General features: G+C 39.8%; 1 protein-coding gene across 10 annotated transcripts in view; it reads right to left on the reverse strand.

The window, feature by feature from the left end:
• LOC149192652 (uncharacterized) overlaps positions 1-13,817 on the reverse strand; it is a 316,669-nt gene that overhangs the window by 126,228 nt on the left and 176,624 nt on the right. The window lies entirely within an intron of this gene.

A 13,817-nucleotide genomic window follows, 5' to 3' on the forward strand; every position in this document is an offset into this window, starting at 1 on the left:
CAATGAGAGCGATCCAATAAAAATATCAGCTGCCATAAATAAGTTGACCCACATGGACTTTGGCCCTAGTTGCCAATTTAACACTCCCTTTCAACTAGGGAGAACTCCATCCGGTGATCCATAAGTTCGACTGTTCTATCTCTGCCATCAGTGCCCTGCACTGCTCTGCCCAACTCTACTCAGCTCTGCTTAGCGCTACTCAGCTCTGCTAGCTCTACTCTGCTCTGCTCAGCTTTGCTCAGCTCTGCTGGCTTTGCTAGCTCTGCTCTGCTCTACTCAGCTCAGCTCTGCTGAAGTATGAAGAAGAAAAATTGATCGAGAATGTCTCATAACATTCCCCACTGACCTGAAGTCAGTCTCAGAGTGCATACCACTGGTCCCAGACCAGTCTCAACCGACCCATAGTCAGCGTCATAGTGGGTACTACTCCTACCACTGGTCCCAGACTAGTATCACAGGCTCAGAGAGTGTACCACTAGTCCCAGACCAGTCTCAACTGACCCGAAATCTGTGTCATAGTGGGTACTACTCCTACCACTGGTCCCAGACCAGTATCGCAAGCTCAGAGAGTCTACCACTGATCCCAGACCAGTCTCAACTGACGCGAAGTCAGCGTCATCGTATGTACCACTCTCACTGGTCCCAGACCAGTCCTACACTGACATGAAGTCAATCTCAGAGTATGTACCACTAGTCCCAGACCAGTCTCAACCGACCCGAAGTCAACGTCATAGTATGGTACAACTCCTACCACTGGTCCCAGACCAGTATCATTGATCCCAGATCAATGGAGGTCATCCTAGCGTAGGGAGTACGGTAGATACAACAATGCGTCCATCGGTACTACTATGGTCCCTAACTTCATTTCCCTGCTCATTGATCAGAAGAGAGGTACTTCCCATGAGTCCCAGACTACATGGGTAGGATGCCTCAACAGAAGAACTAATCAATCCTGTCCTCACAGGAGAACACATCAATCCTACTACAATCGACATGGAGAACACATCAATCCTACTACAGTCGCCATGGAGAACACATCAATCCAGGCCTCACAGGAGAACTAATCATCCTGCTACACAGGAGAGAAAATCAACCTGTTCCACAAGAGAGCGAATCATCTTGTCCACAAGAGAGTGAATCATCTTGTTCAAGTGCGCACCACCAGGGGAGGGTGAGTCACCCTGTGGTCGTATGTTGCTCCAGTAAGAACCGCAAGCCCCCTAGAGCTCCCAGAGCTCAATGTATGCAACATGCAGGACCCTTTTACAAAGGTCTCTCGACGACTCCAAGTCGTTCGGGAAAATTACAAATTTGATCTTTCCCCGGGGCTCTGACCTGTACATCATCTCAGTGCAATGGAGCCTCCTTGCTCATCGACTTACCATATCCCAGATAAGGCAGTATTTGATGTCTATCTGCTGGAGCAATCATTGAATACGGGATTCCTCAATAATCGAATCCCACCTCTGGTTGTCACAGAGAATCACAGTGGTATTTCATCATGTGTACAACTCACTGATGAGCTTCCCCAACCAGGCAGCTTCATACGAGATCATACTCGTAGATATGTATCTGGTCTCGGTGGTGCTTATAACAATCGACTTCTACTTTCTACTTAGAAGCAGAATCCAAAGAGGAACATCACTAAGAAGTGCTCCAGTGATCCTTCACACTGCCTGCCCAATCAACATTCGAATAATCATGCAGTTTCATATTTCCGGCAGTGTATCTCAATCCATGAGAGATTGTGCCCTGAAGACATCTCAGAAGATTCTTGGCACAATCCAGTGAGGCTCATCCAAATATGAGCTCCCCGTGCTAACTACAAAACATATGTCTAAACAGAAGTTCACCAAGAACTTTCCCAAGTCTGGTCCAACATCACTACCAAAAACTTCCTCGAGGTAGTCACAGGCTTGCAGTTTATCATTCCACATACGGAATCCAACTCCCTCTGTCTCCTACAAATGAGAGGGTCTGCACCTATCAGACATAGGTGTCAGTATGAGAGGTCTATCATCCACAACCTTCGAGTAATGGTTTGGATCGATTTCACTCCTAGTGAATCTCAGCTTCATCAGACAGTTGTTGATTCTCTCATACTATGCCTGGGGTGATTTGCTTCAAACCATAGAGGGTTTTCTTCCACCTGTCTACATGAGATTTTCGTTCAAAACTCCACGGGTTGTTTCAAACCTGTGGACTTGCTACTTGAGGGGAATGGTCCCCTTGTAAGATTTTCCTTCATTACATCTCAAACATGTAGTTTCATGCTCTTTTTGAATTCAGGCTTCCCTGTCACCATCTGACTCACAGACCTCCGATGCTATGTGTCAATGGACATGGTCCTACTCGTGGACTTCCTGTAACTTAATACAACCTTGAACTCAAAAGCATCTTTAGAAAATTCTATTTTCAAACACATACCTTTCCATTGACGAATGCCACCATAAAACCTTTGACTTCCATTCCCTTTTCGGGATAGGTAGCATCAGCTCCAAGTGTAATCCCACGATTGTTTCCATCTCTACCAAATTAGAGAGTGCACCCTTCTATCCGATGAAGTGCCTTGAAGCACTGGGGTTCCTTGCTTCCTTGAAGAGTCGGCCGTGTCTTTGATGACCTGCTTCTCTGTCATTCAGACACTCCTTCGCATAAGGGCCGAACTCAGAACCAAGACATCTACCTTTCCATCCACCCTTAGATCTGAACTTCCCAATGAAGTGATCTTTAGGTATGCCATCAGAAACTTCCGTTGCGTCATTCTGATAACATTCTCTGCTTCAACTTCACTCTAGGTGAATTATGAGGAACCCATTGATCCTTCTATCTTGTCCCAACTATCTTCGGTGATTGCTCTTTCACTCTTGCTTGGGCATTGTCTTCACCTCAGCTCTGATACCATGTTAAGTTTTAGGTATGTTCTATGCTAGAGCAATTTATTTAATTTTTTTTCCATTTTAGCAATCACATCAGCATAAAGTAAACTGTAGATAGAACATGAATATAAATCACAGAAGACAAGCCAAGACAAGAGGACACAAGATGTGGCGCTAGCCAGGGACAAACCCCACAATGTGTGGGGAAACCCTTGATCAATTCTTCTTTTATGTTCTTCAAAGTTCAGCAGAGAAAGAGAGAGAGAGAGAGAGATAGTACATTTACAATAGACGTCAACACTTTGACTTATCTAGATCTAGCATAGATCATTTCGTATAACGATGAGATCAATTGAAGACATTCTGCTTCAACTGATTCTCCAAGGTGACGGCTTCACCTATCATAGTACTACATCTAGGTCCACTTGCTGCATCACTGCATATGACGCCATGCTGCAATAGTTGTGATTATCATCATGCTACCCATGTCCATGATCTTATCATGCTGCTGCCCTTCAAGTTCATGATCTTATAATGCTGCCTATGCATCATCATCATGCTGTCCTATATGTCCATGATCTTATGCTGCTGCCCTTCATGTTCATGATCTTATAATGCTGCCTATGCATCATCATCATGCTGTCCTATATATCATTGTCACATCACAACCATATAAGTCACTGTCATACAAGAATCACTTCTATACATCAAGAAACATTGTCCAAATATCACTAAAGTCGCTGCCCAAACATTATTGTCATAGGAACAAATATCTCTTCCATATATCATCTCCATTCATCACTTGTCAAGAGAACAATATCACTGCTATGCATAACTGTCATAAGAGTAAGTGACACTACAATAAGCGCAGAAGATCACTGTCAGAAAACTCTGTCATATTGTCATATTTCACTGTCATACGTACAGAAGATGGGGTCTGATAATAAGCCCACTTGACTACCCTTAAGCTCTTCCATATATCCATTTTTAAGACTCCAAATCATCTACCTTCTAACAGCCCTTGTTGTCCCTCTCAAGGGACTATACTTGGAGCTTTACCAAGCATCTTCTTACAGCCCATTATACCAGAATTGCAAACTGTCTAATCTGGACCATAATATCTGGCAAATTCATCATTATAAAAGACAAGCACATACCTGTGATAGACGTCATATTTCTGTCCACAAATACATTTCGACCAATGCACAGGATCCTAAAATTTCGGCCCTGGTTAGGGCTTTCTGTGGCTGCTACGACAGCCCTACTATACAGCCTTCAGACCTCTTTAATTCCTACGTTGATGGTCAAGGGTACTGCGGCCTTCTTCCTGCTCCTTGCTGGGCCTCTCGGCCCTCTCAAAACAGACTTTTGTCCCATTGTAAAACTCAAAATCACTCAGCGGCCTGTGCATAGAGAATAACCCTTGCCCTTATGCCCAGAACTCCTCTTTACAAGCTCGGCTAGCCTCCTTCCTTACTTGGCCAATCAGATCATAAACAAAAGACACAGAAATACTCCTCTTCGCACTTTGGCCAGAGCTCTTAAGCCTGCGGATACCTCTTCATCACTACGACTTGACTCTTCATGACTGCAGCCTCATGTCCTTATGATTGCGGCTTCCTTTACTGCCTAAACATATCCTCTACAGTTGCGTTGTATATCTTTCCATTACAACGTGTATATCATTGATAGCGTATATGCTCCTCTATGTACAACGACACAAAGGCATCCATTGACTTCGATTAGGGCTGCTTAGAACAGCGTATTAGTTCATGACTGCGTTCTCCATCAGGGCATCATCATACTAGGCCAGCGTAATCCATAGTGTATCTCCTTCTCCAAAAACCCAAGACGTGGAGAGGAGATCACTTGAAGAGAGTTACCAAATGACTTCAAATCTTCTTATATTTATACCAAAACGTATAGGTTGAATAGACATGACGTTTGGGCTTCTTGAGCCTACATAAGTTGTTGGTCGGCTAGATAATAAATCCATAATTAAAATAAATTCATATCTCCATAAATACTTATCGGAATCGGATGATCTTTAGATCAATCCTACACCTCTCGATGAGAGGGATCCAATAAAAATATCAGCTGCCATAAATAAGCTGACCCACATGGAGTTTGGCCCTAGTTGCCAATTTAACACAAGACGACGAGTTTCTCTCTTGCAGAGGTTATATTTATCTTGTGGGCATTGACATTTTCTTGCATAAACTGAGTCCATTCATGGGAGGACTGATTTCACCTTGTGAGGTCTTATTTCTTTTTCGGGCACTGAGTTATCTCACAGAGGATGAGTTACAATTCGTGTAGGCCGAATCTCACCTTGCAGACGTTGCATTTCTCTTGTGGGGATCGGTTTTCTCTTGCAAAGGCCATGTTCAGCTCGTGGAGGCTGAGTTTCTCGTTGTTAGGGTCGTATTTCTCTATAAATGTTGTTTTCTCTTGGAGAGATTGCATTTCTCTTTATGGAGACCCTATTGTACAACCAAGCCATGCCAAGTTTCAGGAGTTTATTCACAGGTTTCATATTTTTGTATCCAGGAAGGATCGCCATGTAATTTTATATCTAAATAAATATATTTGGTTGAGTTGTTGCTAGTTTAATTGAGTTTAATTGTTAAATGAGGCTTTCTTACTTAATTGCATAAAAATTGTCTAACGGAATATCTCTATAACGAAAGTTCTCTTGTTGGCAAGCAAAAGGGTTTAAAAAAAAATATTCTACATGCAAAGTGTTTCTCACAATGTGTGTACGATATATATATACATATATATGGCAAGTTTGTTTGGTATAGTCTAGCAAGGGACATTACACATTGTTGCAAATTAAATAATAAAGACTCATTTTCATTCCAATCTTATAGTCATATGTGATGAATTTGCTTTCTACACTTTAAAATTTGATTGAACTGACCTAATCGATGCATGTATGCTTTGATTCTTTGTTGTTTGGATGTTTTCCACCTGTGTTGGTTCCAGGCCTGAAATTCAAGGGCAACGAGAGACAAGGGGCAAAAGGATCTACTACAACCATCAAACCTACAAGTAGGTCCCCTGTCTAGTAGATTAATATTTGCCTTGTTTGCATGCACTTTTGGGCTAGTGCCTTGAGTTTCTTGTGTCCGCTCTGCTAAGGTTTTCAACTCTGACCTTAAGGGATAATTTCCCTCAATAATTTCATCTTTGGTTTTTATCCCAGCTTCTTTGACTTCCAACTATAACTTGCCTACCTCAACATCAATGTCAACTTTCTTTCTTGCTTTGTTTTGTTCTTTATTTTTTATACTCTCCTCTAGTTTTTTTCTCATTTTTTTCTTCAAGAACAAGGATCTTCTTTCTAGCACCTCCTTCAGAGTTTTTCCCCTTTCTAGGGTCTTCTCTTATTTCCAATCCTCGTGAATATAGGGCCATGTGTATTCCACATCCTTGGCATGATTCTCAACAAGTAACTTAGGTTCATGTCTCCTAAACCTACCCTCTCTAAAGTTATGTCCCTATATAACATGAGCTTCTCCACGAACTCAGCATTACTCAAGCCCTACATTCCAATGGAAAGAGCATATGTAGGACAACACTTCACATTTTCTTTACCTAATGATGCATTAAAACCATGGAGAATGGTTTGGTAAGCAATCTCCCTAATCACTAACCTATCAAGAGTAATTTTGGGCAATAAATGACGGTAGTTAATTGCCCCATATATTTTGATATAGGTTGAATGCTCATCCACCTACTAGTGTCCTATTTTATTTAGCATATCCATGGCTTCATCAGTTAATCTAGGTGTTTCTTTGCAAAAAAATAATTTCATATAAGCAAGGAAATGAGATCACAAAGTTGAGTGTAGTGTCTCATACACTCGTGCTTCCATAAAACTTGACAATAAACTTGTACCTGTGACTCTGAGTGAGTCCAACACCAACCCATGCCTCTGAACTCACTATTTGCACGTATGATATCCATCAAATAAAATGACATGTAAAACATAGGGGAGAGTAAATTTTAGGGAGCTTAACCTATGATAGGGCTGACCAAATATCAACACAGTTAAACACTAGCCCTCTTTTTACCACACCATGTGAAAATGGTACCCACAAGTATTGAAGGAAATGTAACTAGGCTAGGTCTTCATAAATGTAATTTGTATTTATTCAAGAAAAGAGAAATTATTTTTGTAATATTTGTCAATGAGTTTCTTGCTCATTGAAAATAGCAGTGTTGCACTAATCGCAATTTATCGTGATTATATCGTAAAATCGCAGTTTTTTGAAAACCGACGATATTATCACGCGATAAATACATGTATTTTTTTCGGCAATTTTTAGGGAAAAAATCGCGGGACAAATTTATTTATTTTATATTTATTTTTTTTTATGAGGGGGAGGTGACCCAAGCTAGCCCTGTCACCAATAGAGGACGTGGTCTACCTCCTGTAGCTCCTAGTTCTTCAACTTCTAGAGCATAGCAGAGTCCACTGCCAACTCCACCGACATCTACATCTAGAGGGGCAGAGGAAATCAGTAGTATTAGACTTTAGTTATTTGGTTCATTTCATTGTATATGACATTATGACTCATGATATGAGATACATTATTATATTTTTTGTTGATATTTTGAGGTTGACTTGGGACTCAGGAGTCAGGACTTACTATTCAGGACATGATTCACTGTTATGTGTGATGTAACACTAGAAATGATATTACACATCTTATATATTAGTTCTTTTATCATATTTATGTGTCAATGTATTTATTTTATGTTGTAGATGCTTTAGATATTAAAAAAATTGAAAAAAGATGAATATTTTTGTATATTACGATTTTTTCCCGATTTTTACTGATTTTTTCCCGATTTTTATGATTTTTTCCGATTTTTTCCCCTCACCGATAATATCCCGATAACGATTAATGCAACATTGGAAAATAGGTCAAGCACATTTTAAAGTGCTTCTAGAAAGTCAAAGTCAAAATATAATTATGATAAGACCCTTTGAGGGCATGTTACATCATGTACAAGGTCATGGAAACATCTCCAAGCAAAGTCAAATCCTCTCCTAGCATCAACGAAGTCTCCAAGCAGCAAAACGATGGATAAAAGATGAATTTTGGTGTAAACTATCATGTCAGCCTAGAGGACAGTCAAGTCAGCCTAAAGAGGAGGGACAAACCTCTATTTATAGAGGTTGTCCACTCCTCATACAACACACAACTCTCTCTGAAATCCACAAGCAAGAAGAGGGCTAAAAGGACGAAGAAAAGACAAAGAAGAGGGCTACAAGGGCAGCGAGATAAGGAGACAGAACAACGAAGGTAAGGAGGCCATTTCTGAAGCAGCTACAGCCACACGTGCAAGGTTAAGGAAGGACTATCTGCGGTCATAGCAGCAGTCATCATATACCACTGTTTTGGGTGCAAAATAGGCCTACAAGGCCTCTCTCTCTAGCAAAGAAGCAAAGAAAAGACAGCGAGGTAAAGAGGATTGTTTCTAGGGTTTTTGTCCACACGTGTGAAGATTCCAAAAGTCAACTTATGCAGATTTAACAGCAGTTGAAGACAGTACACTTAAAGGCCTCATTCAGATATACACCTAGGCCTACAAGGTATCCAAGGAAAGCGAAGAAGGCTCTCCCTATAACGAAGACAAGAAGCCCTAATGTTCTAGGGTTCTCCTAAGAAGAAAAGAAGCCTAAGCAGCAGAAGAAGGACGAAGTGTTGAGGAGCAGAGTGCTGGAAGACAGAGGTCCATGTGCCGGAATTTATAGTGCAAAAAGAGGAAGGATTTGACTTGTGCTTGGAGGATCCTATAGTCAAGGGTCTAGGGTTTGACAGTTGTTCAAATAAGAAGCTTCAATAAGAGAAAACTTAAAAAATGTTTTCCTCTCAAGAGTGGAGAGGTTTTGTCCCTAGAAAAGAGCCAAACTTTGTGTTCATGTTATTTTGTTTTGATAACAATTTGATGAAGTACACACAAATGCACTAATAAGAAGAAGAAGAAGCATAAGCTAACAAGAAAAGTAAAAAGACTCCACAAATTGTTATCAAGTAATGAAGAATCATCACAACATTACTTTGCCCTAGATTCTTCAACAACAAGAACTTGAAATGTTGAGAATCTTATTCTCAACACAATCTAGTTACAAAAGCCATAGCATGAATAAATATTTCCCTCAAGTTGGTAGATGGATAAATACATGTGCCTCTTGACTTCAACTATTTCCCTTCAATCCACAACTTATACTATTTCCCTTCAATCCACCATTTCTTCAAAACATTATTACAACCACTTGGGAACCCTACAACACAATTAGAGGTCATCTATAATTCTTACTCAACAAACATTTTGTATCGCTGAAGTTCACTAGGCTGAAATGAAGCTAGCATTGTCTCCTATTGTTGACAATTGTTCTTTCTTCTAGTTTGACATGGTCAATGATCCAACAAATTATTTCTACACAAGGTAAATAGCAAGCCTTATCGCGGGGTTATGCAGGCACAATTACCTGATGTTAGGGTAAAGTTATACATCCTTTCTTCATCATCTATTGGATCAATCAATACAGCTAAAGGAGGGTATTTCTCATCCTTGAAAATTTCAAATAACTCAAACCAATCTATAAACTTGACCAGTGTCAGATGGCTTTAAGTGTTTGAATAAATAGGTCTTCGAGCTTCTATGATTGCCACTTGTATAGCGCCCTAGTCTTCTTCCCTTATAACTTTCTCTTTCCTATGAGATTTTTGATTTTTCCTTTCCGGGGGCATGTAAATACTTGGGAAACATTTCCAAAATATAATAAACCAAAATTACAGTCTTACAATAAAAAACAAATAAACTTGCAATTACTGTGTAAATTCTTTCTTGTTTTATTCATATACCTGAAGTTAAATGAAAAGCAAGAAAGAAGATATTCATTTGTTTAAAGAAGTCAAATTCAAAGCCCACCCCAATTTCAAATGCATGTTGGAAGTCAAAACTAACACACTATAAGTCATAAATTTCATATTATCTAATAAAAAATCAAGCTTTGATTCAAAACAAAACACAAATATCGAGAACAATGGAACTTAACAAGAGGAATATAGTAACATTAGGGTGATTTCTCTTTATCTTGACAATTACTTGTGATATTTAGATTTCTTTCTTTTCTTGATTATTATGTTCTTATCATCAAGACAATTGCCAAAACAATGAAGATCACAACAATAAAGAGATGGACACAAGATATAGGCTCCAAGCCAAGGCAAAACCCCTCCAAGGGGAAAACCTAGAAAGAACTTCTCTTCTTATAGAAACAATTCAAATGAGACTTCCAGAACCAAACTCAAAACAAAGACTCCACCAAGAACCAAGCCAGCCACCAATCATCCTTCTTCAAGACAAGATAAGGGCAGTGAAACTATATTCTTCCAAAAGCAAGGCTCTTCTAGCTTTTCAGTTCCCCAAGAAGAATCTGCAACCTTCGTACCTGAGGTCTGCTTAGAAACCCTAGGTTTCTCGCACATGTGAACTAAAGCAAGTAGATTTTTAGGCCTCTAAACTTTTCTAGAGCTTCTTCCTTTCTTCGCTAGCTTTCTCCGTGCTCTTCAAAGACTTTCACACTACTTTCCAATTGCAAATCGAAATCAAAGATGTGTGTTTGATAAGGTTGAAGTTCTTCCTTTATATAGCCTTTCCGGGAGGCTCCATTAGCCCTCTCTAGGTCGACTTCTCCTTGGCTAGCCGACTTGGCCTTGGGAACCTTCTAGACACGTCTATATACAAAATCATTTTTCTTTCCTTGATACAAATGCTTGAATGGGTCTTTTACAATATAACAACGACACTTTGACTCTTGTAAACCCTAGGAACATTAAATGAATGCTTGACCTAGTGACGAATAACTTGAGCATGAAACCCATGCTTTACAAATCATTTTTCCTTTGTTCTTTACATCATTTTCTTTCTTCTTTTGATAGATACATAAGAATTACGTCATGACATGAGTCAAATGGCAATTATGAATATCAAAACTAGTTACATTCTCCAACTATCCAACTAGGGAGGTATTCATAATTGTCCAACCGGTACAAGGACAATACTCACTTTGAAAAGTTCTCATAAGAAGAGTCGGATTGGTAAGCCACCTTTAAGCATCGGCATCATATCATAACCAACATTGTCAACATAGCAAGGCCTTGACTAACAAGCTCTATCTCTCCATAAGATCATAGCACAATGTTGGGAGGATTTATGTGGGACACCACACTACCTCTCAAGGCACGTACTCCATCAAAATGTTCACAAGGTATGTCCTTCTAGGACTATTCTTGTCTTGGATTCCCAATCCTCAAAGAATATCGGTCCTCTTCGACCACTCTTGTCTTCAATACCTTGTCCAATCCTCAAAGAGTGTCAGTCCACGAGGCCACTTCCCTATCTTGGATTCCAAATCCTCAAAGAGTACCAGCCACAGATGCTTACCCAATCCTCCAAACCCCATTCTCTCTCCATGGCCTTCACTAGATGTATGGTTGTTAGTCCTGGCCTAGTGCATGACACATGAAGTAGAGAACTATGTCCATCATCACTTCCTCTCAACCAAGGAGGATAAACTCATTCCCCTACACACAAAGGGAATATATCCAAGCTCCCTCTCAACTAGGGAGATGTGTCCAACATCAACTACTTGTTCTTCCATGGAGATTATGATAGTAGCTACTACGGATCCTCCTTTATCATCATATCATGTGTGAACTTCAACCTTTCTGAACATCATGGAGCCATCCTCTTTCACAGCTTATCATTAAGACAGGGTACATACCATCACTTTCCATATCATCAATCACCAGTTGTATCTTCTCATATTAGTCAGTGTAGAGCTTAGTCATAGCTCCCATGGAACATCGGGAAAGTGATCTTCATTGTACGAACTTGAACTTCAAGTTATCTCTTCACACTGCTACCTTTTAATCCCAAGATAATGATGCAAACATCTTGACTACATGATTTTCCAAAATCATACATTCAATCCATACAGTTGAACTTGCCTCAATTGTCATCATGTATTCCTGCAATATCTTTCCACATAGCAAAATAATATGTTGACCAGATAACCAACAACAATTATTAATATTAGACCTCATCATGATGACCTTCTCATCAAAGCATCAACATCCTTATGATCCATCTCCACACGAATCTTCCCTCATGCATCAAAGTGCCCAAGGATCAAGCTTGATTACCAAGTTGTAATGTCTTCCTTGGAGTTGTCATTGTTAACTCCCTTCTTTTCTTCCGAAGACTATACTTGATGTTGATCAATATTGTTATATTTATACCATGCAATCTGTGAGAGAGTCTTGATCTCTATTCATTCCAAAGAATGTCAAGCTTCTTTTGAGCATCGTGCAGCCACATGGAAGACTTACCAAGCACATTCAAAAATCATTTCTTACTTCATGATTCTTGGAGATATGAACCATGCTCTAGGGAAGAATAACTTCAAATATACCTTCACTTTCATGTAATCATCTAGTCATCCTAAGATTGCTTCTTAAACCTGTCAAAGATAAGTTTCTCTTTTAAACATCAATGAGCTTGTTAGCATCAATTCCTTCAGGGTCCTTATAGTTCCCTCCTTCCATCATGCTCATCATTGCTTTGATTTGTTCTTTCATTCTTCTTATCTTGCTTCCTTTATGTACCTGCAATTTTCGCCAACAAGTACAACCAAGCACAATATACAAATACAAGAGCATGATGTCAAATCTAGGGTTTCCATGGTGTCTTAGAGGGTGAATTCCTAGGGTTCTTAGATACAAACCCTTAATTCCTGGACGTTATCCCTGATAAGGTTTTTACTTTCAATGGAAACATCAGTCCTAGGATTTTGGTGTCACATCCTAGGGTTTATCCAACTTAATCCTCGCTAAAGTTTACCATACACCCTAGATTCTTCTTGCAAACCCTAGATATCGATAGCTAGGGCTTCTATGAGGGAACAAACCAATTAGGGTTAGGGTTTTTCACTTAACTAGGGCTTTCTAATCCAAGTCCCATCTAGGGTTTACAATCCTTAGATACCAAAAACAATGCGAAGTCTACAAAACCTAGATTCAAAACATCCGGCAAAACCCTAATGCATTACATGTCATTACTTTCTCTAGTAATTATACAGACCCTTTATTTATCTTAAGTTATACATGCATAAAACAATTATACATATTGTATAGACAAAGGCCATGTACCTTTGTCTTCCATGATTACTTGGAAGTTACCTCAAAGCCTTCTTCAAGACAGGAAACTTTTAAGGATATGTTTCTCAATATCTTGATCTCACAATCCAGAGCATTGTAGAAGTATTTGTCACTTCCACTGTTGTCATGATCTAAGATGCTCTTCTTAAGGTGACGAACTATTGCTCCTTTTGAATTCTGGTGAGGGTATGCAGCAGACATAGTTGCAGGAAGCGTCCCCCCCCCCCCGGTTCTAAGGCCTGAAGCGCGTCCCGTGCAGATGCGTCTAGGAAGCATCCCCGGAAGCACGCTTCCAAAATTCGGAAGTGCGCTTCCGCCTGTTTTGGACACTTCCACCTGTTTTGGACGCTTCCACTTGTTTTGGACGCTTCCTGGATGCTTCCACCTGTTTGGGATGTTTGTTACGAGTATAAATGCAAAAAAATAAAAATAAAATATATATATAGCAGATGCTTCGCTTCCTAGATTTTTGGAAAATGACGCTTCCGCAACATTGGCAGCGGATGCTACTACAAATCCTCAAACTAGACTTCTATTACAACTCCTTGCTTCAAACGAACTTTGAATGGGATACCACAATCCTTCCTTACTTCGCTATCTTTTAGCAAGAGGTCTGGTACCTCTATCAATTCTTTGGAACTTCTAAAGTTTATACAGTACCTTTGGCTTTCTTGGTTAGGACTTTTAGCAGTCA

The sequence above is a fragment of the Pinus tabuliformis genome, chromosome 2_2 (genome assembly GCF_031772625.1).
Source record: "Pinus tabuliformis cultivar Carrire ecotype Pingquan chromosome 2_2, CPIR1, whole genome shotgun sequence".
NCBI classification, from domain to species: Eukaryota; Viridiplantae; Streptophyta; class Pinopsida; order Pinales; family Pinaceae; genus Pinus; species Pinus tabuliformis.